General features: G+C 36.5%; 1 long non-coding RNA gene across 1 annotated transcript in view; it reads right to left on the bottom strand.

Moving 5' to 3' along the window:
• The window catches only part of LOC118172565, a 136,951-nt gene that overhangs the window by 67,586 nt on the left and 47,436 nt on the right, over positions 1-21,929 (bottom strand). Inside the window, exon 5 of the long non-coding RNA XR_004753755.1 lies at positions 14,786-14,898. This is a non-coding gene — a long non-coding RNA (uncharacterized LOC118172565). The remainder of the gene's footprint in view (positions 1-14,785; positions 14,899-21,929) is intronic.

Here is a 21,929-nt window from a genome sequence, read left to right as displayed (position 1 = left end):
TCTCTTGTTAATTGTTCTTGAGATGTGGGGCTGAAATTACTCAATTCCTTTTTGCTTGCTTTTTTCTTGCTTATCTTGTATGCAATAAAAGTTCTCAGGATGCTCCATGCTTCTTTTCAGGTCATCATTTTGAGCTTAGTCCCTCAAACCTGAAATGCCCCAGATGCTAGCAATTATCCTTATACTGTTGGCTTCTAAACTGATGCGCAAATCCATGCAAATTGACCACACAGTTTCATAGTTGTATAAGACTTTTTTTTTTTTTTTTGCAATTAAAAGAAGTGCATTGTGGCTCAGTTGTTAAGTTTTAAGCACGGAATGATTTGGTAGGGCAAAATAAATAAATTGGAAGTTATTTTCTACCTTGAAGTGTTCTAAAAGTTTGTTGGGCAAGCATAAGTCTGCTGGTGGCTTGCCAGGATGCCTCACTGCCTTGTGGTATAAGCCCACATCTCTTGAGATGGGGGGGGGGAAAGATGGTCCTAAAATTTGCCTTGTTAGGGCTTTTTTCACATGGTAAAGCCTAGTACAAGATGAATATTAATAAGTGCTGCTCTTCTCAGTGCCCTAGATCCCTGGGAACTGGACATCTCATCACGTTCCAATTCTTGTTTATGTTTATGCCTATGTTATCTTCAAGATACAGAGATGTCACACAGCTGCAGCAGGAAAGGGAATGTGGCCTTCTTCCAGCTCCCCATTAAAATGTGGAAAATCCTGGATTACAGCACTTCAGCAATTCTTAGAAGAAGCTGGAAAGTAGAAGCAGAGGCTGAAACTAGAGGGGGGTGGTAATGTTAGAATATTGATGCAACACCAGCACTAGGTTGTCATGCATCTTTTAAATCAAAATGTTGTATTTACAGATTGCCTGATGCTATTCTGTTGTGTAATCTCAAATACTTGCTTTGAGGGAAAATCATTTTTCAAAATTATGCTGAATTTCTCATTTGCTTGAACTAGTTTAATGAGAATTAAATTGGAATGTTCAGCTCCTGAATCAGCATTCTTCAGGCGAAAGTGCAATGCAGTATGAGCCAAGGAAATCAAAGAAGTTTGAAAGTTATGTTTGACTCAAAATACTGGTGTTAAGCTTGTCTTAATGGTTTGTCTACATTTAAGTCACTTGCCAAGGTGTAGCACCTGCGTTCCTGAGGAGAATCTTCTAATACTGATCTTCCACTACTGTTCACACTTTGTGACCACTTAAAGGTACTCGATATAGCTCAGTTTTACCTCCAGCTAGCAATCATAGAATATAATCTTTGCTATTTTTAGAATTGTCTCTTAGTACTGCAGCAAATTCTTAAATCTAGGTTTTAACCAAAGACTGCATAATAAGTTATAGGGGCTGTGAAGAGCTACCGCTAAAAACAAAACAAAAAAGGCAGGTCACTTTAAACATAAGGGTGCTGGAAAGCTAAGCTATAAATAAAATATTCCTGTGGCCTTGTAAGATGTAGGTGGCTATTGTTACTTTACTGAACTAATGCATTTCTGCACTTTGTTATGTGGATACTTGACCCAGTTTAAACCAAAAAAAAAGTTAAGAAAAGCAAGTGGAAGAGCAAGTGAGCAGTCTCCTTGTGGAGAAAGGATGTTTAGCATGAAACGTGTGTGTGTGTGTGTGTTAATCAGGGCTCAGAAGCTGAGTAAGTGGAAAAGTACACTGAGATATAACCTGATGAATAGCATTAACAAAACCACCTTCATAAAGAAACTTGAAAAATAAAATCTATCCATTGAAACAAATTCAAAATGCAAACAAAATAATTTTTGTTGCCTTTAAGGCAATCCAACTAGAACTTTAGCTGTTTCTCTTGCTGGTTAAATATTCCAACAGCCCAATTTATGCAATTACTAATAGTTTTGATGGAGTTAATGAATTTAAAGAAGTTGTATGTTATGCATATCCTTACCCAGTCTTCACAACCACCATTAAATGATCTATTCCTGCAGTGCAGCTACAGATGGTTGAGCCTGTTTAATTGTGACTCTTCTTTAAGCTCAGCTATTTCTGTTTCTCATTCTGCTTTGACTTATTCCTCAACAGTAACATGCTCTTTGTCAAAGATGAACATGGATTTTACTAATGCAGTGACTGTCCAAAGACAAACTTTCAAGGCAAATTACATTTTTTTTTTTTTTTCAAAAAAGTGATATATATAAAAGCTTGGGTACATGTTCTGAGCCTATGAATCTGATAGCTAACGAAGACTTGAAACAAACAAGCAAAAAAGTAACTATTCTGAACAGTAAAGCCAAATTGCAATTATCTATTTTGTTTGTAATCAAAGCTTGCAGGGAAAAAAGCTGAGAGGCTGCTTCTAGTCATTTCCACAATTGTCATAATCCTGTCTTTCTTTGCTGGTAACTTGCTACAGTGCTTTGAGCTGAACCTGACTGTCAGTTTTATTTTTTTTTTCTGCTTTCTGTTTCAGGTCTACATTAAATTTAGGTGATGTTTATACAATGCTTTGGAATATACTAGTATATGGACTCCTAAATGTTCAAAAATTACTCTTTTCTTCCTTTAACTGCATGCAATTGTGAAGCTTGCTTACAAAGGCTGAATTTGTAACAGAAGAAAATGGGATGTTCTCAGTGGACAATGGCTTTTGAGCCTTCTGTTTGTTCATTTATACCTGTTTTAACTACAAGGACGTAGAAACATAATGGATTTTAATTGGGGAGTAGGAGGGGGATATACAGAATACTCGGTGATAATATGATTGTGAGGCTGTAACTGCTTTAACAAAGTCTCATGGAAATTTTTAGAAAACAGTTCTACTTGGTACAGAAATACCTGCGAAATCTGGCATTCAAACATTGGCAACAGTACCTAGAATCACAGCTTTCCTCCTCGGATATGCTGCTTCTTGGGTTAAAATTTTGTGTGCCAGGGACTCTTAGGCCATCAAAATCAGTATTTATTTCATTTCTGGGGAATAACAATAGGATTTAAAGATGAATGGAATGCTGTCTGGAATGCAAACCTCGGCTATGGCTTTGCAGTACAGATAATAATGGAGCCACTAGAGGGAGGAGTATCTCAAAGAATGGTCGGTGGGGTGTCCCGGCTATGGATGGCAAAGCTTGGCCACAGCAGTGAAAGTGAAGGGAGAAGTAAAACACTCCCTTCCCAAGCATGATGGAACCAAGGAAAATATCACCTGACCTGAATCTATTTTATTTTAACGACAGATTTATAGCATTTTGTCTTGCTACTTCTATTTCCCTATTCCCTGTTAGAAAGGGGTGGAGTATTGCAGAAAACTTCGTAATATCGGGGGATGTAAGCAGAGCTGAATTGTCTCATGTCCTGCAGAAATCTTTCCTATCCTGAAAAAAAACATCAGTTCCTAAGAAACTGAATTAGGAGGATTAATGCTTAATTTGTTCTGATGTAATTTCTTTTAAGACTTACCCTGGATATAAGTGAAGTTCGCAAATAAGACACCCTCAGTTCATGGGAAAGAACTGTCTGTACAACTTCATGTTTCTTGCTCTTCGGCAGTCAGTAGCATTAGAGGTTTGTTCCCCACACTGATAATAAGAAGGCAGCAATACTAGTTTATTTCACATCTGCTAGTTGCCTTTTTTTTTTTTTTTAAATGACTTGTGTTTGAGCAGCTAGAACTGACTGGAGTGTGCTTTTAAGTCTGAATGTGATGTGATGCTGTTTTTTGAAGTAGTTGGGAGCTAAAAGATGAGAGTATTCATGTATACAGATGCTTGGCTTTCCGGTGTTCTGGTTCAGGTATGTTGTGATTTTCTTCCACAGATTTTTGAATACATTTTGTTTTGTAGTTTTGCTATACAGATGGGCTGTTTTAAAGATCATTTAAAATAAATGATCCTCATAAACATGAGAAGAATTAGGACTTTTACAGTTTGGGTTGAATTTACTTGCTTTTGGTAGATCTGTGGGCAAATTACTTAGAAATGAAACCATGAATCGGCTTGGGAAGTGTCGTTATATGTGGAAAAGTTCAAATTATTCAGTTCTTCTGCATGAATATTGACTCTTTCTGATTTACATTTTTGTCTGTGAAAGCTCTGCAGATTTCTCAGGGTGACATAACGCAGACTTTTATGGTTTATATTAAAAATACAGTAGAGGGCACTAGTATGTAACAGTTACAGGATTTGTTGGGGGTAATGTTGAAGGGCATGTGTGCTAATTTCACCTGAGAAGTCCAGGCAGGATTACACTGAAGACCTGAGATATGCAAAATATGTCCTGTTTTTGAGCATTTCTATGCAGATCCTACTTTTAGAAGAACTTTAAATAGACAAGGATTGTTCTATCTAGCTGTTAAATTTTAAAGGTTTGTTATCTGTCTATTGGGCACATACTTCTCTATCAACATACATTCTTTTTTCAACAACTAGATGGAGTATCTGTATAAATGTATTTCATAGGACTGTATACTGAGTATAAGGGAAAATATTTAAAAAAATAAAATTCTGTGAATGCAGCTGGATCTGTTTTCTTACTGCGCGGCTGAACAATGGACAAATCTCAAGTACCTTTAAGTTTTCGCTTAACTTTTTACCACTGACTCATACTTAGTAACATCTCTGGGAAGGCAGAATTATTGACCAAACTGTAATTGTGTATATAACTAAAAATGTCACCTTATGTGAGTAAAGCATAAGGATCTACAAAGTCGTCAAGCCAGATGGCAAATTGAGCTGTAAGAAAATGCTCTGCCTACATGCTAGGTATTTTCATTGCTATTATTATCTTTGAAACTCTGTTTTGTCTAAGATGGTCAAACAAGAATTCTAGTATAAGTCTACACAGTTTGAATAAGCTGAGCCAGGAAGACTGCTATTATATCTTCGTTTGCTAGCAGATTCTTTGTACCTGTATAAAAAAGGCAGGATGGAATATATAAAGTTTCATTAAATACTTAGACCAAATGAGAAGACATTTTTCTTCTAGTGAGTAACTTGGTATTTTTTTTTTTTTTTTCTTGTATAGAGTCAAGATATGGCAGCCCCAAAATAGCCAGTCTTTTACTATGTACATGTTTCAACAGGTAGCCTTCATCCTAGATAAGAGTCACAACAGCTCTTCTGCTGTAAAGTGCATGAGGCAAATAAACTGAGGTGAGTGGTTGTTTTTGTTTTTTAAAGCATCTGGATGTACATGTAGATCCAAATCTGCATCTACATGTTTCAGAAGGTTTATTAATTTGATTGTGGATGTAACAATGTTTATTATAACTTAGTAAGGCTCCTTCCTAAAGAAGTTTTATTTATTTATTTTCTTCTCACCATTCTTGGCCCAGAGAATGGAAGAACTTTCTGAATCCGTGGTTCTTTGGCCTTTCAGTATTTTCATAATTCAGTGGTAACAGATCTTGTCTTCTGCAGGTGCCATTCTTAAGCTTTGGCTGTTCTGTCTTGGCCAGATGGAATCAAGAATCAAAGCTACTCATTCCAACTCAATGGATTTTTTTTCCTATGCTGCTTTGTATTGCAGATACACCTTTGGTGTATCTGCTAGTAAGTCCCATCCTCAACCTATATTAATATTGGCGATTGAATTCTCATTTGTTTTAGTTTTGGTGATCTTAGAAATCTAGCATCAGAGCCTTTTAATATTATGGCATATTGGTGCGTTTTTATTAGCTGTTTCCTTGATCCACATCCTTCCTACAACATAAGACACTGAAACACCTCCAAACCAAAATGAAGGTGGCAACACTGCTGCTGTTGCTAGTGTTGCTAGAGCTGAAATATGATTGTCACCAAACTGAGCACGTGCCTTCATTCTTCAGAGACTTCTTGTTAATATCTCCTATGTCTCTTATTTAAATAAGTATTAGTAGCTATCTTTTTCATTGATATAATGACCCAGCAGACTAAAGATGACAGCAGAATCAGGAAACAGATCTGAAAGACAATGCTGTCAAGGGGCAATGATAAACGGTCCCTGCCTATCCACATGACCAGGACACAGTTTCATGGACGAAATATGCACAAAAGAAAAACATGCACCCGTAGATCCCAAGACACAGATTGGCGTCCCCTTTACACAATTGAGGTATTTGTAAGGATCTTTGGAAGGTGAAATTGTGTAGTGAAATGTTAAAGAGGTTTGAGTGAGGGCAAAATGATACAACAAAGAATGTCGTAATCTGCTACATGTGTGAGAGCCTCACTTCTGTTGTACCTGCTTAAGTTTTGAGCTCTTACAACATCTCTAGATGCAGGACAGTACTGTTTAAAATCCTTTAGGCAGAATCTAGTTGTGTACCTTTAACTCCAAAGTTATGCTCTTGTCATTGATCTACAGAACAAATCACCTGCTAAAGGACAAAGCTGGCATACTATTTCTTTCTCAAGAAAGAATACTTGAGAAAAATGTAGCGTGTGAACAAATGCATTTTCTGTATAACATTCCTTGTAATTTTGTCCTGTTCAACTAATTAATCCTAGTCAAAGATACTGCATTTTTGATTTTTCATCTATATGTAGGTATTGCAGTATATGCCACTTCACATTTTCATAGAATGGTTTGGGTTGGAAGGAAACTTAAAGATCATCTAGTCCAACCACCCTGCGACAGCCAAGGACATCTTCATTAGATCAGGTTGCTCAAAGCCCCATCCAGCCTGGCCTTGAATCACTTTCAGTGATGCGGCATCCACAATCTCATTGGGCAACCTGCTCAAGTGCCTCACCACACTCATAGTAGAGGATTTCTTCTTTATATCTATCTAATCTACATCTACCTTCTTTTAATTTAAAACCACTAGCCCTTGCCCTATCGGTATGGGCTCTAGTAAAAAAAATCTTTCCCCAGCTTTCTTATAAGCTGCCTTTAATAACTGAAAGGTTGCAATCAGACATCTCCAGAGCCTTCATTTCTCCAAGCTAAACACCCCCAGCTTTCTCAGCCATTATTCATAACAGGTGTTCACACATTTTGTATGTTACTAGTACGTATTTGTATGTTTCATTTGTACTTCTATTACAGACTAGAAACAATGAATAAAAATATAACTAAAATATGATGTCATCTGGAATATAAATGACAAAGCTAAAAAAAAATACACCCTCCATTTTTAAATCCTCCAATTTAAGGATTTTTAAGGATTTCTTGGAAGGATTTTTAAATCCTTCAATCTAATTTTGACTCCCCTAATCCAGCCATCCAAACTCTCCTCCCTGCCATTGAGTCTAGCCTTTCCAACCTGGTTCCTGTCATTGAGCCCTAGCTATATTTCACCCTACTTAAATGGTTAACAAAATTTCAATACTTTAAGCTTAAATAAGCCTTCCAAAGCCAAACACTACATGAAAATCTTTCATACAGACAGAAGCAAATTGATAGCAATTAAACATTATGCACAGTTTCTTCTTGGAGAGAGACCAAATGCTTCAATAACGGCAAACGGAGTTCAAGAGACCTATTCTTTCTTAGCAGGGAAAGATAGAAATACAAAAGAAAAGCACATGGAAAGTCAGAATTCAGCTTGGCTCTGAAGGATGTAAGGCAATCAGAAGAGAAAGAAATGAAATGTTATTTCATGTCAGAAAGGCAGGAGGAGGAAGTGGGAGGCTGGGCTGGTAGAACGATGTCTGTCAGGGTATAATGTATTTGCATTTGCTTTTAAAATGTACTTCATCAAAGCAGCAGAAGACTCTGAGTGAGATAAGGAAAAAACTAATAGCTAGCTGGACTGCAGTAACTGGAATTTGACTAAACTATATCAAAATCTGCCTAGCAAGTGCTAATTTAAAGCTCTCTGGACTCTCAACTAGAAAGCCCTGGCAAGCAGAGATTGATGTTGGATTGATGAACAGTAAGGACTGCAGCTGTTTGAGAAACCTCGAGTTATCAAATACTTTGATATAAATCAAAATGAAGCTAAAACTTCAGTCTGGAATTTTGGTTACTTTCAGAGCTTGCAGTTTCAAATATATATATTTTAAGATGCCTTAAGTTCTAAAGTCTAACAAGTTGCTGTCCACAGCTCTGCAGTGGTCAGGCTATTGACAGTCTCTGTGCAGGAGATCAAACTCTTCCAGCTTAATGGCTTACTAAATTCACTATGTAATGGTGTTTTGAAAGAATTAATCTTTGAGACTATTTTTTCTGGACACGAGAAGAGCTTCTCCTAACTTTTGAGAACAGAGCTCAACCATAAACCACTGTTCTTGTTGTCTTCTCAAAAGTCACCAAAATGACAAATATTTTAATGGACATAGTATTATATTCTATTAGAATCTTTACAAATCAGTAGTTGGATACTTGTAGCTGTGCTACAGGGCTGCAAAACCATTCCAAATAGCTATTTGTTATTTGACAAGCATTTGCAGAGAAATCACTGTTTTCTACTAAGCTGTGTGTAATCTATGCAGGCAGTGAATCAGCACAGTAACACATTTAACTTCACTGGACAGCCTCCTTTGCAAGGTACTTGTTTCAACGCATAGCATCCATCTTTCCAGTCCTCTCTGCACAATACCACCTTTCTGTAAGTTACTGACTACTTGTAATCGGTGCAGAAACTTGTCTCAGTAACAAAGTTAAAAAACGTAATTATGAAATGCCAAGTAATTTTAAATGGCTGTAACAGGTAATTGTCAACCCACTGCATTTGCAGTTCAGGACAGATCTATAATACTCATTAACTTTTCTAAATAAGCGACCCTATTTCAAAATGTATGTGGGAAGCTATGCACAAATGCAGTCAGTAGGAATTTGTATGTTAACCTCCCACATTGCATTAGAATGTCCTAGACCACAGGAGGTGGTATGTAGGAGTGGGTGGGCAAACTTCAGAATAGAGGAAGGTACTGAATCACTTGAAAATTCTCCTTGCTCTTTATTTATGTATTCAATTACTTGTTCCATTTTTTACCTCCCAAGCATTCATACTTCACAGGGTTATTTCAAGGCTGAATAAAAGTGCTACATTCTTGATGTAAACCTGTCTTTACTCCCACTTCCTCTTCACTTTAAATTTAACAAACAAAATTGTGCTGAAAAATGATGAACCAACTCCCAAAACAAGGCAACTCAAAGCCTGCAGTTGTCAGTTGGGATCCAGGATTCACAAAAATGTACAATTCTGCGACAGCTGAATTGGAAGACATCTGTATTTTATGGTACACCAACATGTACTGTTGTGCTATAGATCACAGAACAGGAGAGATAATCAAGAGCGTGAAGGGCTTATATATCTGAAAGAAAAACAAAAATGAGAAGCTAGGGGCCAGCACAGAAAATGTAATTAAAGGTGGAAAAAAACAGGTATGGCTTTTGTGTTTTAAAGCAAGCTGTAATAACTATAATTGGAAAAGCTTTGGTTCTGATAAAGAGAGTAGAAAAGAGCATCATAGGAATTGAGTCTTGAGGCTGTAACAATGACTTAGATTTCATCAGGGAAATTTACCTATGCATAAAGGCAGACATGCCATGCAGAGCTTTAAAATCACACCTCTGTCTCCTAGAAATGCAGCAGCAACCTATCATTTTCACTAATGTACAAAAACAATTGCTTCATACAAGCAGCATTATTACAGCCCTTTTTGCCTGCTTATCTCAACTAATTGCTATTCATATTAATCTATAATGTAATCTATAGAACATGTGTAATACATACTGTAATATAAGCTTTCAGTGGATGAGGCAAGAGGCACAACTTTTCCTCGTTCATACAGGTGTTAGAACTGCCTGAGATTCTGCAAGTGAATTATTGGTTAAAAGCCCATCCTATTAAAAAAGTAGGATGTGTTTCTTAACACAGGGCAGCTATAAAAGAGGAAAACAGCTATGTGGCTGCATGATCCTAGAGCAACAAAGCATCAGGGATAGCTCTTTGGACAGACTGTATTCATACCCTGACTGGTGACTGTAATTTTAAGCAGTCACAATTGACTCCAAACTTTGGTGTTTATGCATTTTTATGCATACTTTACACAAAACTAAAATCTCATTTAAAAGTCTTCTCATTAGCTTTACTGTCAATTCTACTGTGTTAAACTTGCATTGAAACGATAGCCCAAATATAGAAGAAAACATATCTTACAATTTGTTACTGAATTGTCTGTTTCTAGTAATCTGCAAAATTCTGCCTTAGAAAATTACATTTATCTCAGAGACTTATTAGATAATGTTTTAAAATTAGCTTGTGTCTTTAAATTGCAGTTCCAGAATGGCACTGTTTGGTTATAGTTGTTTCCTAAACTAGTGCTTATCCTCTTAATGAGCCCTTGATGATAGAGTATAATTAGATGTACAGGGGCGACTCAATTACTACAGATACATTTGGGTGTGTGGATGCTGGCTGAAGCAATCAATTGATTTGAATGTCCAGTCAGATGCAACTGCCTTTTATCAAAGACCACTGAGAATCAGCTTCTTACAGTCTGCAAAGCTAATGAGACTATCGCAGCTTTTCATATTCCACCACAAAAATAGTTAATCTCTGCCAGAGGAATTATTTATTTATTTTTTTAAATCGAGCTGCCTTTCATTTGGGTTGCTGCTCAGCTCAAGAATATTTTTGATAAGTTGGGATTCTGGGGGAAAGGGGTTGTCTTTACTTGGAAAACTGCTGACCAAGTTGCTGACGTGCAAGGAGGAGACAAGACAGGGGTCCTCCCATCCCTGTTCCTTCATTCAGAGCTGCTGGAACCAGTGTATAAGCCCATGAACTGACAGAAACTATCTTACCCTACACCTAACTCCCAGTGTTTTATTTCCATGTTGCTAATAACATGCAATGTCTTTGACTCTTCACAGATAAATACCAAAGAGGTTAAGAATAGAGAAACATTTACCTACCTGACAAGGCTGATGTGAGGATAACTTGACTCTTATCTACCTGTATTTACCTGTGAAGAGCTAAATGCTAAGTATTTTTTATTTTCTTCTCTAAAATCTTTTCATACAGCCTTTCCCCTCCCCATTTATTTCAGTGCTGCTTTTGCTATCTATAGTACAGTTCTAACCTACAACACATCCATGAAGATCAGAGCAGCTCCATGGAAACTAAGATATTCCTTCTGAGACTGACATTTTTTTCATCTAACTGCCAGTTACCAGATGATCTGGAATAGCTAAAGCATTGACTCAGGCTGACTATGCAGACAAGAATGTATTTTGCTAGTTTGCTTTCCAAATTATTTTCCATATTTAAGTGCTACTATTATCTTCTGCAGTTGGAAACTAAAATAGGAAGCTGCCAATTATATATTGTTTCTATTACAGCAAAACAGGCTCATGAAGCAAACAAGCTCACTGTTTTTGCTGCAGAACAGTATGCAGAGTTATAAAATTCTTAATATTCTTATTTACTCTAGAAGTTAACATAGGACTCCTAAGGCTGACTGATGATCAGATTCTTCCCTTCATCTTTAGATAAAAATAATTTACGTACTGGAAAAATTAACAATTGCTCCCCACCACGAAACCCCCAAAGACAAAAATGACCAATAAAGCATCTGAGATTGACCTAAACAATACCAGCTGGTACTCACATCCAAATTCGGATCACACAAAATCCACATCACACAAAATAGACTTCAGTCAGGCACAGGCGAGGCTTGTCTTCAGAAAGCTTGTATTCTTAAGTAGTAATATTATCACACAAATACCACTTAAGTGAATAAATTAATTTAGTTACTTAAAATAGATTCCTATAAAAAGGTTTCGCATTTGGAAGATGTCAGTTCTGCATACCATGTGATTGTTTATTATGCAAATATTTTTTGTAATATCCATTTAAAACCACTGCAAACACAAAATATTTATGAAAATTTTAAATAGCAAGGAGGGAAATTTTCTTCCATTTACAAAGCTACTTCCAGTTCAGCAGTGGTGTAAACACTGAAAGCAGAAAATGTAAATATTTTAATGCATATCTTATAAAATTATTCAATTAATTTTTTAGTATGAAAGTAAACTTCTATCACTGAGAGACATCATAACAGCATTAGACATTATTGTGGTAAAGCCCTTTGAGGTTTAGTAACGCATTATTTTTGCAGTAAAAATATTTTTAAAAATGCTCTAAAAGAAAACTCGAAAATCATCAGTTTGTAAAGTACTCATGCAGTACAGTTATATCTGGGGTGCAGGTGGGGGACTGGAATGCCTTCTGAAACCAGTGGGTCTATTAGGTGTAAACCCAGGTAAAAAAAAAATAAAAATCATTTTAGTTAGATAATGGAATTACTCCTTATTATATACTTCATGTTATGCCAGTATAAAACCTGTAGAAATTACCACTAAATTCTATACCTCTAAGTACGGTCCTTTTTAATTAATGTCCTCTTTGGACCAAAAAGCCCTCCTGTTTACTTCTTTAGTTGTCCTAGATTAGCTCTGACAGTAAGCTCATGGTAACTAACGTCACTGTGGCCTTTGCACTTGATGGTTTACAAAGCAATTCCTGAGAACACAAATGAAAAACTGATCTTTAACCCAGCTGTCAAAGATTTATGACACACAGTGAAGTTAAACTTAAATAAATACTGATGTACAAATATAACTCCGATAAGAACTGAAAACCTGCCTAGATGTTCTTGGGCCTTTTGAGGCACATCCTCTCACTGAGGCATGCACAGTAGTTATAGAAGCAGATGTTTTATTTGTGGATGTTTATTGTACAGTGATCAGGTTTCAGGGAAATTATACTGACTGATGAAGACTAGTGTCCAAAACTTCCTGCCTTTCTAGAAATGTGCAGCAATACCAGACAAGTGAAGTGGAAAAACCTAAAGTATGTATTTCATTTACACGAAGGTAATTTTCTTGTTTTTCACTAGGAATACTCATTGTATTTTCTGATTCAGCAGTGAATTATTTATCAAGACATGCAAACAGTGAAAGGCAAATAAGCTAACTTGAACCAGCTTTCACTCTCCTGCAAGTTAAAACCACACAGACAGTTAACACAAACAGGTTACATATTTTTTTTTTTTGAACACCAGAAATCATTACTGTAAAGCCAACTTTGCTGCCTCTTAACATCCCTTATGCAAAAGATTCTATTAAAACCATTCATCAGAGTATTTAAGCTTCCTGTATTTAGTAGGAACATCAATACAGCATCCTGTAAGATACAGCGATTTTCTTTTTTTTAATTCTTAAACACATTGTAAGCAAGTTTGAAGCTTGCTAAAGAGAGCTTGCAATTCCTGAAAGTATAGGAGTAAAAAAATGGTTCTTTACCATCAAATATTTAAGGGAAACTATAGCAGATACATGCTTTGACAAATGAAAATGCATATCACAGATCTTAGACTTTATACTTGTCACATAGCTGAAGCAGTGCGTTAACATTCAATAGACTCCATTACTATAGCAACATGTGCCTGTCAGATCAGAGCTGATTTCATGCGGGCACCTCCCATGCAGAAACGTGCTAACCCTTTAATAGAAATCTCCAGAATTCAACAGGATTTTCATCTATTTTCTTGTACTGTGTAATAACATTAACTTTCTAAGAAGTATCTGGCTCAAGGTAAGCTCTCTGACCTGGATCTGTGCATCTTGCTCTTTACTAAAGCAATGTTCTGAGGCATTTAATGCAGCTAGACACAGAAGAGGATGATCGTGGCTAGTTTTTCATATGGGAAGTTGTAAGTGAAATAATCAGATATGGACACCTAAATAGTGTTTATAAAACAGTACAGAACACTGGATATCATTGTTTCCACTGGGGTCAACAGAGACCCCCTTATCCACCCCCCTTTATTTCAGCAAGAGCAAAAGTTTGTTTAATTTTGACCTACAGTCACAGTCTAAAGACACTGAAGTAGCATTATGATAATATACAGATGGATTAAGTGAGGGAGAGGTGCAGAGCTAAGTGATCTGAGCAAGTTTACATAAAAAATGGCATGAGGAATATTGCTTTGCAGCTTTAAGTTAGCAATACATTATTATTACTATATATGCAATCATTTACATTTTCCTTGTTATTTGATTAAAAGAAAAAAATGCCAATACAAAAATCTCAGTTAATGTGGCACACTACCTGGTTCTAGGACTTCATCACATGCTCCTAAGCCTGGTTTTCCACTGCAGGATGCTTTGTTTTGGAACCTTTGCATATTTTTACTCAGTCACATGTTCATTACTATGTTCAAACCTCTTTGGTGGACTCAAAAAAGCCTCCCTGTAGCATTTTTGCTGAAAGATTTATCTATGCATCAAGCTAAGTCACTAGCAATACACATTTCTTAAGAGACACTTACACACTGACACATATCCCACAGAGAATGGCAAGCAACAGGTAACTTAATAAGTTATAGTAGACTCTTTTCACTTTATATAAAGTGGCACAACTCACTTTTAATGTTACTTATTGATATAACGGCTCATGATATGCTTGGATTTCAGATGACTTAAAATATTTTACAATGTTTATTCATATCAGGTAGTTTGCAGAGTCTGAAGAGTACTGGTTGCTTGGGGCAATATGAAAGCAAAAAGATTCTAGTGAGATGACTGTAATTTCCCACATCCAATGTTTTCTGGATTCTTTTCAATAAAACCTGCCAGCCATTTTTTTTTTTTTTTAAGTGAGGCATTAGACAGGAGTAGAATTCAAACTACCCTTGCTCTTTAATCACAGTTGACTTTTTTTAAAAATCTAAACTGTTATTTAGAATGGTAGTTCCTCATACATTTCAATTTGTAACCCAATTGCAATCAGGTTTGTAACCATGAATACATTAAAATCTGTTGGATTTATGAATCTAAAAGTATGTTCACTGTCAACATGCTTTTTTAGAAATGTTAAGTTACCTTGAAATGTCAAGTTACCTTGAAAAGGCTTTGCAACACACCAATCGACACTTCTTCCTTTATTCATAACTCTGATACATTCCACCTCATGTTTTCTTTTTCTTGGTCAATGGCTAAAAATGAACATATGTACCGTTTTTTTTAAACAAACAAACAAACAAACAAACAAACAAAAAAACATCACCACCACCACATAATGCTCTTGAATCATGTATTTTTCTTTCCTCAAAAATAGAAATTCATGGAAAAAATATTAACTCACTACTTTAAGAAAAGCACCCATATACAGAATAATATTGCACCAGCATTATTAAGTGCTACAGCTAGTGTGGCTGGCATTAAAAAGTGGTTGTTAGAACCAGTGTAAAGCTGCATTTTGGAAAATATGTCAGAACAACAGAAAATCAGGGCTAAGAAAATGACAGGAAACATGCATCTACTGCATCCCCCAGCAACTAAGCTAGATTACATACACCTAAAGCATCTGCAGCAGTTACTTATATGACTTTTTTAAAGGTCTCTATCAATAGGGATTCCAGTTCTTTCAAGAGCCTAATGTTCAGTTACAAAGAAAGAAGCAGCCTTATACCCAACCCATAACTAACTGCTACAAAAGTACAAAAAGTCTATCTTCTCTTCAGTAGATATATGAAAACTATTTTATCACCCTTGCCTGGTACATACCGAAAGAATGTTACCACATCATCTGAAGCTTGAAGCAAAGAACAATTGATTCCTATTCTTGCTAGTTTTCTTTGTGAGAGTGCAGTTTCTTAAATGATACTGATGACAGGGGGAGGGAAAAGAGTAACAGCAGTACTAGTCACAAAGCCACTTAATCTGCTAAATATGTATTAGCATGACTGCTATCAATCATAACAGTCAGCACTGATTAGATGCAGAAAGCCCTAATAAACTCATATATACTGTGATTTTGTAGTTTTATCCTATCTTTCTACAAATGTAATACCATGTATGTTTCAAAGTACTGTAAGGAGTATACAACATTTAAAACATCCAAAACTATTATTTAAGATCATATACAAGGCAAGAAATTGAAAAGCCACATTAAAGATTAGTTGATTACTCCACTAATTCACCTGGGAGAAAATAACACACTTTTTTTTTTTTTTTTTTTTTTTTTTTTTTTTTTTTTTTTTTTTCCCCCTGCAGCTGCCGAAAAACAACTGTCTGTTTTGCATGGTAAACCTGAGAATTAGCAGAAACAAGCTGTTTCTGGGCAGCTGCTACACTTGCAGGAAAACACTCAGCTTTTTGAAAGAGCTGGAAAAAGATGTAGAACTACAGCTGCACTGTATTCAAGTGAATTCAAGTATGAGATGGCTGCAGCATACAACATTTCCCATAAATACATGAAGGAAAGAGAGCTGGTATAAGACCCGGGGGGGGGGGGGGGGGGGGGGCCCACTTTAAGCATACTGTGTATATTATTTTATTACTTCTTATTTGCTGATTTTGCGCCCTAGTATTTGGACCAGCGATTGTTAAACACACTTTGTATTTGCAGTAACACCAGACTCTCTCATTAGAATTCTGCTTCCAAAATGTAGTTACTATAATTACATTTTAAAATACCCAATTTAACTCTCTCAACTAGGTACAATGACAACTAGGTACAATGACAATGACTGTACCTACCATAGAGAGAACCATGATTAGATTATTTAGAAGTAAACACAATTATAATGTTTACAAGGCATGATCACAGAACAGCTTAGTCCTCCATTAAAGCAATGCCATGTGTAGAACAATGGGACGCAACATTTACTCTCAGATGTAGCTTAGACCTACACAAGTTATATGTAAATCTTTAAAACAGGCAGAATTTCAGGTTTTCAGTACATAATCTACTTCTACAGAATACTATTTCTTTTCAAAAATACGTTTCAAAAATATTCCAAAATATATAGCTTATTATAAAATTAATCTATATAGTTCTAGGTCTTCCAACATTGTCTGTGGTATTACTTCAGTGCATTTCTTCATTAAACTATAGAACACACTTATTTTGGGGTGAGAAAAGATTCCAACCCAGTGTCCTGGGCCCCAAAAGCTACTTCCAGTATGCAATCCAAATACCCACATAACATGTGTGTGTGTTTATTCAGACAATGAAAATACGTAACTTGCTATACTTCTGTACCTAGCCTATAATAGGATAGCAATGTTGCCATGGGAACAGGTTCCCAACGGGAGTAGATCACTAAGCGATGACACATGACAAGAAGCACATTTCTGGATCCTTTCTGTATGTTGTGCCAGGGTGGATAGCAAGCACGTCAATGCTTAAGGCTACCTGACCTACAATGAGATTCCATTGATCATTTTGCATTACACTTGAAAGCTTCTGTAAAGCACTACTTGCTGCCAGTACAGCCTTCCAGGTGTGTACGAACTCTTCTCCCTCATCTTTATATCTACCTTTCATCTGTAGACTCCTGTCTTATTATCAAGTCCTCCCTTTTTGCTTTGTTTTCCCATAAATGTACTTATAATGCTCATACATTATTTCCGTCCACTGAATACCTCCTTTTCTTTCCTTCTCTTTCTGTGTGTAAGATTTTTTCAGGATCAATCCCCCTTTGTGCATCATGCAACCTACCTTTCCTCCTAGTGTTGTCCCCTGACAAAACACCCAGCACTACACATGGCCCCTCCAACGGGGAGACCTACATACATGCAGAGCCACAGCAATAACACTAGAGAAGTATTTTAATTCAACAAAAGTAAATGCAGATCTCTTCCTCCCATCTCCTCATGTACTTCTCCCATCAAAATGGCATCTACAGACAAAGCGAGACTGGGTATTTGAAGAAGAGAACATAATGCAAGATTGGTTTGGGATACATTTATATCTATTGTCAACTAGTTCTGTCAGCTCAATTTGTGTGTCAAGTGAAAGAAAAGATGAAAATCTGCCCTGGACATCATCCCAAACCCTTAAAACATGCATTTACTGAAGGCTTGAGACGTGGCTTCAGCCTTCTTAGCAGCATATTACAAAGCTATATTCAACACTATATTTTTTTCCAAATAGATACCATCACTGCTTCTTGTCCTATACAATAAATGAACTATAGCAAAATGAGGTACATTTTCATTTGTTCTTTCAGAAATCCTCAACAGACCCTTTCCACAGTTTTTTTTTTCCCCACTGTGTGGGGTAGCAGGTATATTTTACATAAACTGATATGACTTAACCTTTACATCCTAGTATAGTGTTTCAAAAGCTTACATCCCCACAGGCTTTTAAACTGAAAGGTACACAGACACACAAGATGTTAATAGCTAAAATACAGCACCAGTACAGCAGTGTTAGAGAAATCTGCTTGCTCAATTCCTTCTTTTTATATGTCAGTTAACATTTTACCATAGACTTTTGTAGGTCTTGATGTAAGAGATTTCATGCCTTTTTTTTTTTTTTTTTAAAAAAAAAAAAGACTCAATATGCATTGAAGAAGTCTATAAACTACTAACTTGCAGGAATAGCATTCTGTCCTCAGGTCTAGAAGCCTTACTGTACTCTATTGGACATACCAAACCATTAGTCAGACATTGGCAGTGTCAAGAAAACTTCAGCTGAACTGGAAGGTAATATATTCAGCTGAGTTTTACTTTTCCAGTTTTCTGATTACTTCTTGTTCCATGATTATTTCTCTGCATCAACATTTGCAGGAATTTCTAAGTCAAATATAGAATTTGTAAACTGTCGGCAGCTCAAGTTCCATCTGGAATCTGAACAGTCAAGCTGAGCTCCGTCTGCTCCACACTATGCTTACACCGCCATTACCAACAAATATTGTGAAATTAGAATTCTACAGACAGATTTACTAATGATGTACAGGCAGAACAGGACAATTTGCTCTTTCACACTTCTACTATTATTCCAATTATAAATCTCATAAAAACTAATTTCCTAAGGTCATTTTTAAGTCTCAGTGAATCAAAATTACACTGAGATTCCTAAATTCAAATGCAAACGCAATAATTATTTAATAACTCTGAGTATAATGGCATGTCTATAGGAATATCCACTGAACAGGCACATAAGAGTATTGGTAGAGTGATAGCTACCAGCATTTATGATTCACTTTTTGGCTTTTTACTATGAAGCAAATAATAGCTTCTGGAAAATTGTCCCTGCAATTTGCAAAATTCACTTTTCTATGACTTACGGACAATAACACAGTGAGCTCCTACCTGGACTGGAGTGCTTTACAAGTGAAACAGCCTTCCGCTGCGAGGAAGTGTCAAATTCCTTTTATTATAAGGAGGTAAAGTTGATGCCTCCCAACAAGGCTGGTCAGCACTACCTTCAGCCTATAATTATGAACAATCTAAACTGGATCAGTCACAACTGATATCTACATATCCACATTCAGATCTGGTCAAAAGTCTACTAATGGGTATAGCCTTTTCCACACACTCCAGCACAGCAGCACAGGTTACAGAAATCCAGAAGACAACTTTTTTTTTTTTTTTTTTTTTTACACAATTTATCATGTGACAAGAGTTACACTGTTTACGCTTAATACGTTCAATTAACAGAAAAAGGAAGATCTGCAGTTTTCTACTGCATTTTAAGTGCCATTCATTTTCATATAAAATATTTGAGAAACAAAGTTGTGTTTTTGCAGTAGAGAATTATTTTTCTTTATTCCAAGGTAGCTGCGTAGTCATAATAAGGAGAAATGCTAAGTAGGGAAGGGGACAGTAGAAGGCCTCACTGTTCCAAAATAAGGTAGAAGCTTGAGAAAAAGAGGATGAGCAGTGTGAGAACAGTAAAAAAAAAAAGATCACAAGTTCTCAAAACATAAGAAAGGAGAAATTAAAGGGTTGAAAAAAAGAAAAATTGTACATATATGGGATAGAGGAGTGTCAAGTAGCTTGTGAACCTGTTGTACTCAGCCAATGAGGAAACAGGGGAGGTGATCAGGCGTCAGGTAATAGGGAATAAAAGGTTATGATTTGTTTACTAAAATGCGCTCCTGATTGACAGGACGCTCACCATTGCAATTGTGAATAAAATAGCTTCACAGAAGATCCTGTCTGAAGAAAATTATTTGAGATTTTTCTCACAAATAGAGAAATGGACTGCATTTTTGTAAGAGATACCATTTAATTTTTTTTCATTTATACTCTAGTACTTCAACTGCTGCTAACTCATAAATATAGTGATGCTGAAGTTTACCGTCATAGTAAGATTTCTCACTATAAAAATCATTTCCTTTCTTCAACTATACTCAAGAGAAAGTTATATTTGTCTGACAAGTACTTTAAATAGTTCCAATTTCACATTTAGATGGGTGCCAGACCACAAACCAAGCTGCTTCTACACTGCTTCTACGGGAACTGTTAAAAAAAAAAACTAGGTTAATGTAGAAAAACCGATGCAACACAGGAAAAAAAATATCAGAAAGGCAAAGAACTTGGACATACAGAGTTTCCTCATATTTCCCTGCTTGTTTTGATAAATATAATGTCATATACTCATGGCAGTTATCATGTGAGGAGGGAAAAAATAACAGGTATTATTGAAAAATCAATTTAAAGGACTCAAGCACCAAACAGCTTTTAAGTCATATTCCAAGATGCTAACAGCCATACGTGTTTAACACGCAGATGCTAACAGACATACCTGTCTACCTATGAAAATAGTAAATGTCCTTTCCTGCTATGAATTCAGATTCTTTGAAAAGTGCTGTTTTTTTTTGAAGTATATATTTGCTAAGCAGAAAGAATTTTTTTTTTTTTAAGATTTTTTGAAAGCTTTTTCATTTATGTATCTTAACAGTTGTTTCAGAAGCTCATATGAATTAAAAGGAGTTTTCAACCTAAAGGGTCTAGCTTAACATTACTTGCACACTGGAGCTGCCCTTAGAATAAAAATGGTGGGTTTTAGAAAGAAGATTCTCTTTTTGAGGAAACAAGATTTTATGATGGAGGTAACTAGGGAGTGTTTCCAAGTTTATTCAGAATTTCAAAACTACTGCAGAACATGGGGGTATATTTCAATCCATCTCTTTTGAGTATGTCAACCTGTAATCTCCTCAACCAGTTACCATTGTTAGTTACAACTGAAAATTCTATGTAATTTGAAATGGATGCTTATCAAATTACTATTTTTTAAAATATAAATTCATGATGTGGGTAGGTGACAAAAATCTGTATGGTACTCATTTACTGAACGCTTTTGAGAATACCTGGCATAGCATGCAATAATGGAAAAGACACTTTATGACTCTGGTTCGGGAAAAAAAAATGTTTTTAAAACCTTTACTGAAATAGGACTTCTGAAATCTCGTATTTGAATGAATTTTGCTTTTGCTTAAATCTCAACTGGGGGATAGAACCATGTCCCCCACTTTCTATTACCTTAATCGGAGAATCACAGAATCACAGAATCACAGAATTTCTAGGTTGGAAGAGACCTCAAGATCATCGAGTCCAACCTCTGACCTAACACTAACAGTCCCCACTAAACCATATCCCTAAGCTCTACATCTAAACGTCTTTTAAAGACCTCCAGGGATGGTGACTCCACCACTTCCCTGGGCAGCCCGTTCCAGTGTCTAACAACCCTTTCGGTAAAGAAGTTCTTCCTAACATCCAACCTAAAACTCCCCTGGCGCAACTTTAGCCTGTTCCCCCTCGTCCTGTCACCAGGCACGTGGGAGATTAGACCAACCCCCACCTCGCTACAGCCTCCCTTGAGTGAGGTACCTGTAGAGAGCGATAAGGTCACCCCTGAGCCTCCTTTTCTCCAGGCTGAACAAGCCCAGCTCCCTCAGCCGCTCCTTGTAAGACTTGTTCTCTAGGCCCCTCACCAGCTTCGTAGCCCTTCTCTGGACTCACTCAAGCACCTCCACGTCCTTCTTGTAGCGAGGGGCCTAAAACTGAACACAGTACTCGAGGTGCGGCCTCACCAGAGCCGAGTACAGGGGGACGATCACCTCCCTAGCCCTGCTGGCCACACTGTTTCTTATACAGGCCAGGATGCTGTTGGCCTTCTTGGCCACCTGAGAAAATCAATTCATCTGCTCAATTTGTTCTCTAGTATGAAAAGTTAATTTCCAAGCACTGGAATAGTATTTTGGACATTCAAGAAAATTATGTTCAACAA

Source organism: Oxyura jamaicensis, chromosome 11 (genome assembly GCF_011077185.1).
Source record: "Oxyura jamaicensis isolate SHBP4307 breed ruddy duck chromosome 11, BPBGC_Ojam_1.0, whole genome shotgun sequence".
In the NCBI taxonomy this organism is placed as follows: Eukaryota; Metazoa; Chordata; class Aves; order Anseriformes; family Anatidae; genus Oxyura; species Oxyura jamaicensis.
The sequence above is the reverse complement of the archived record's forward strand: the minus strand, read 5'-3'. Positions and strand labels throughout refer to the sequence as shown.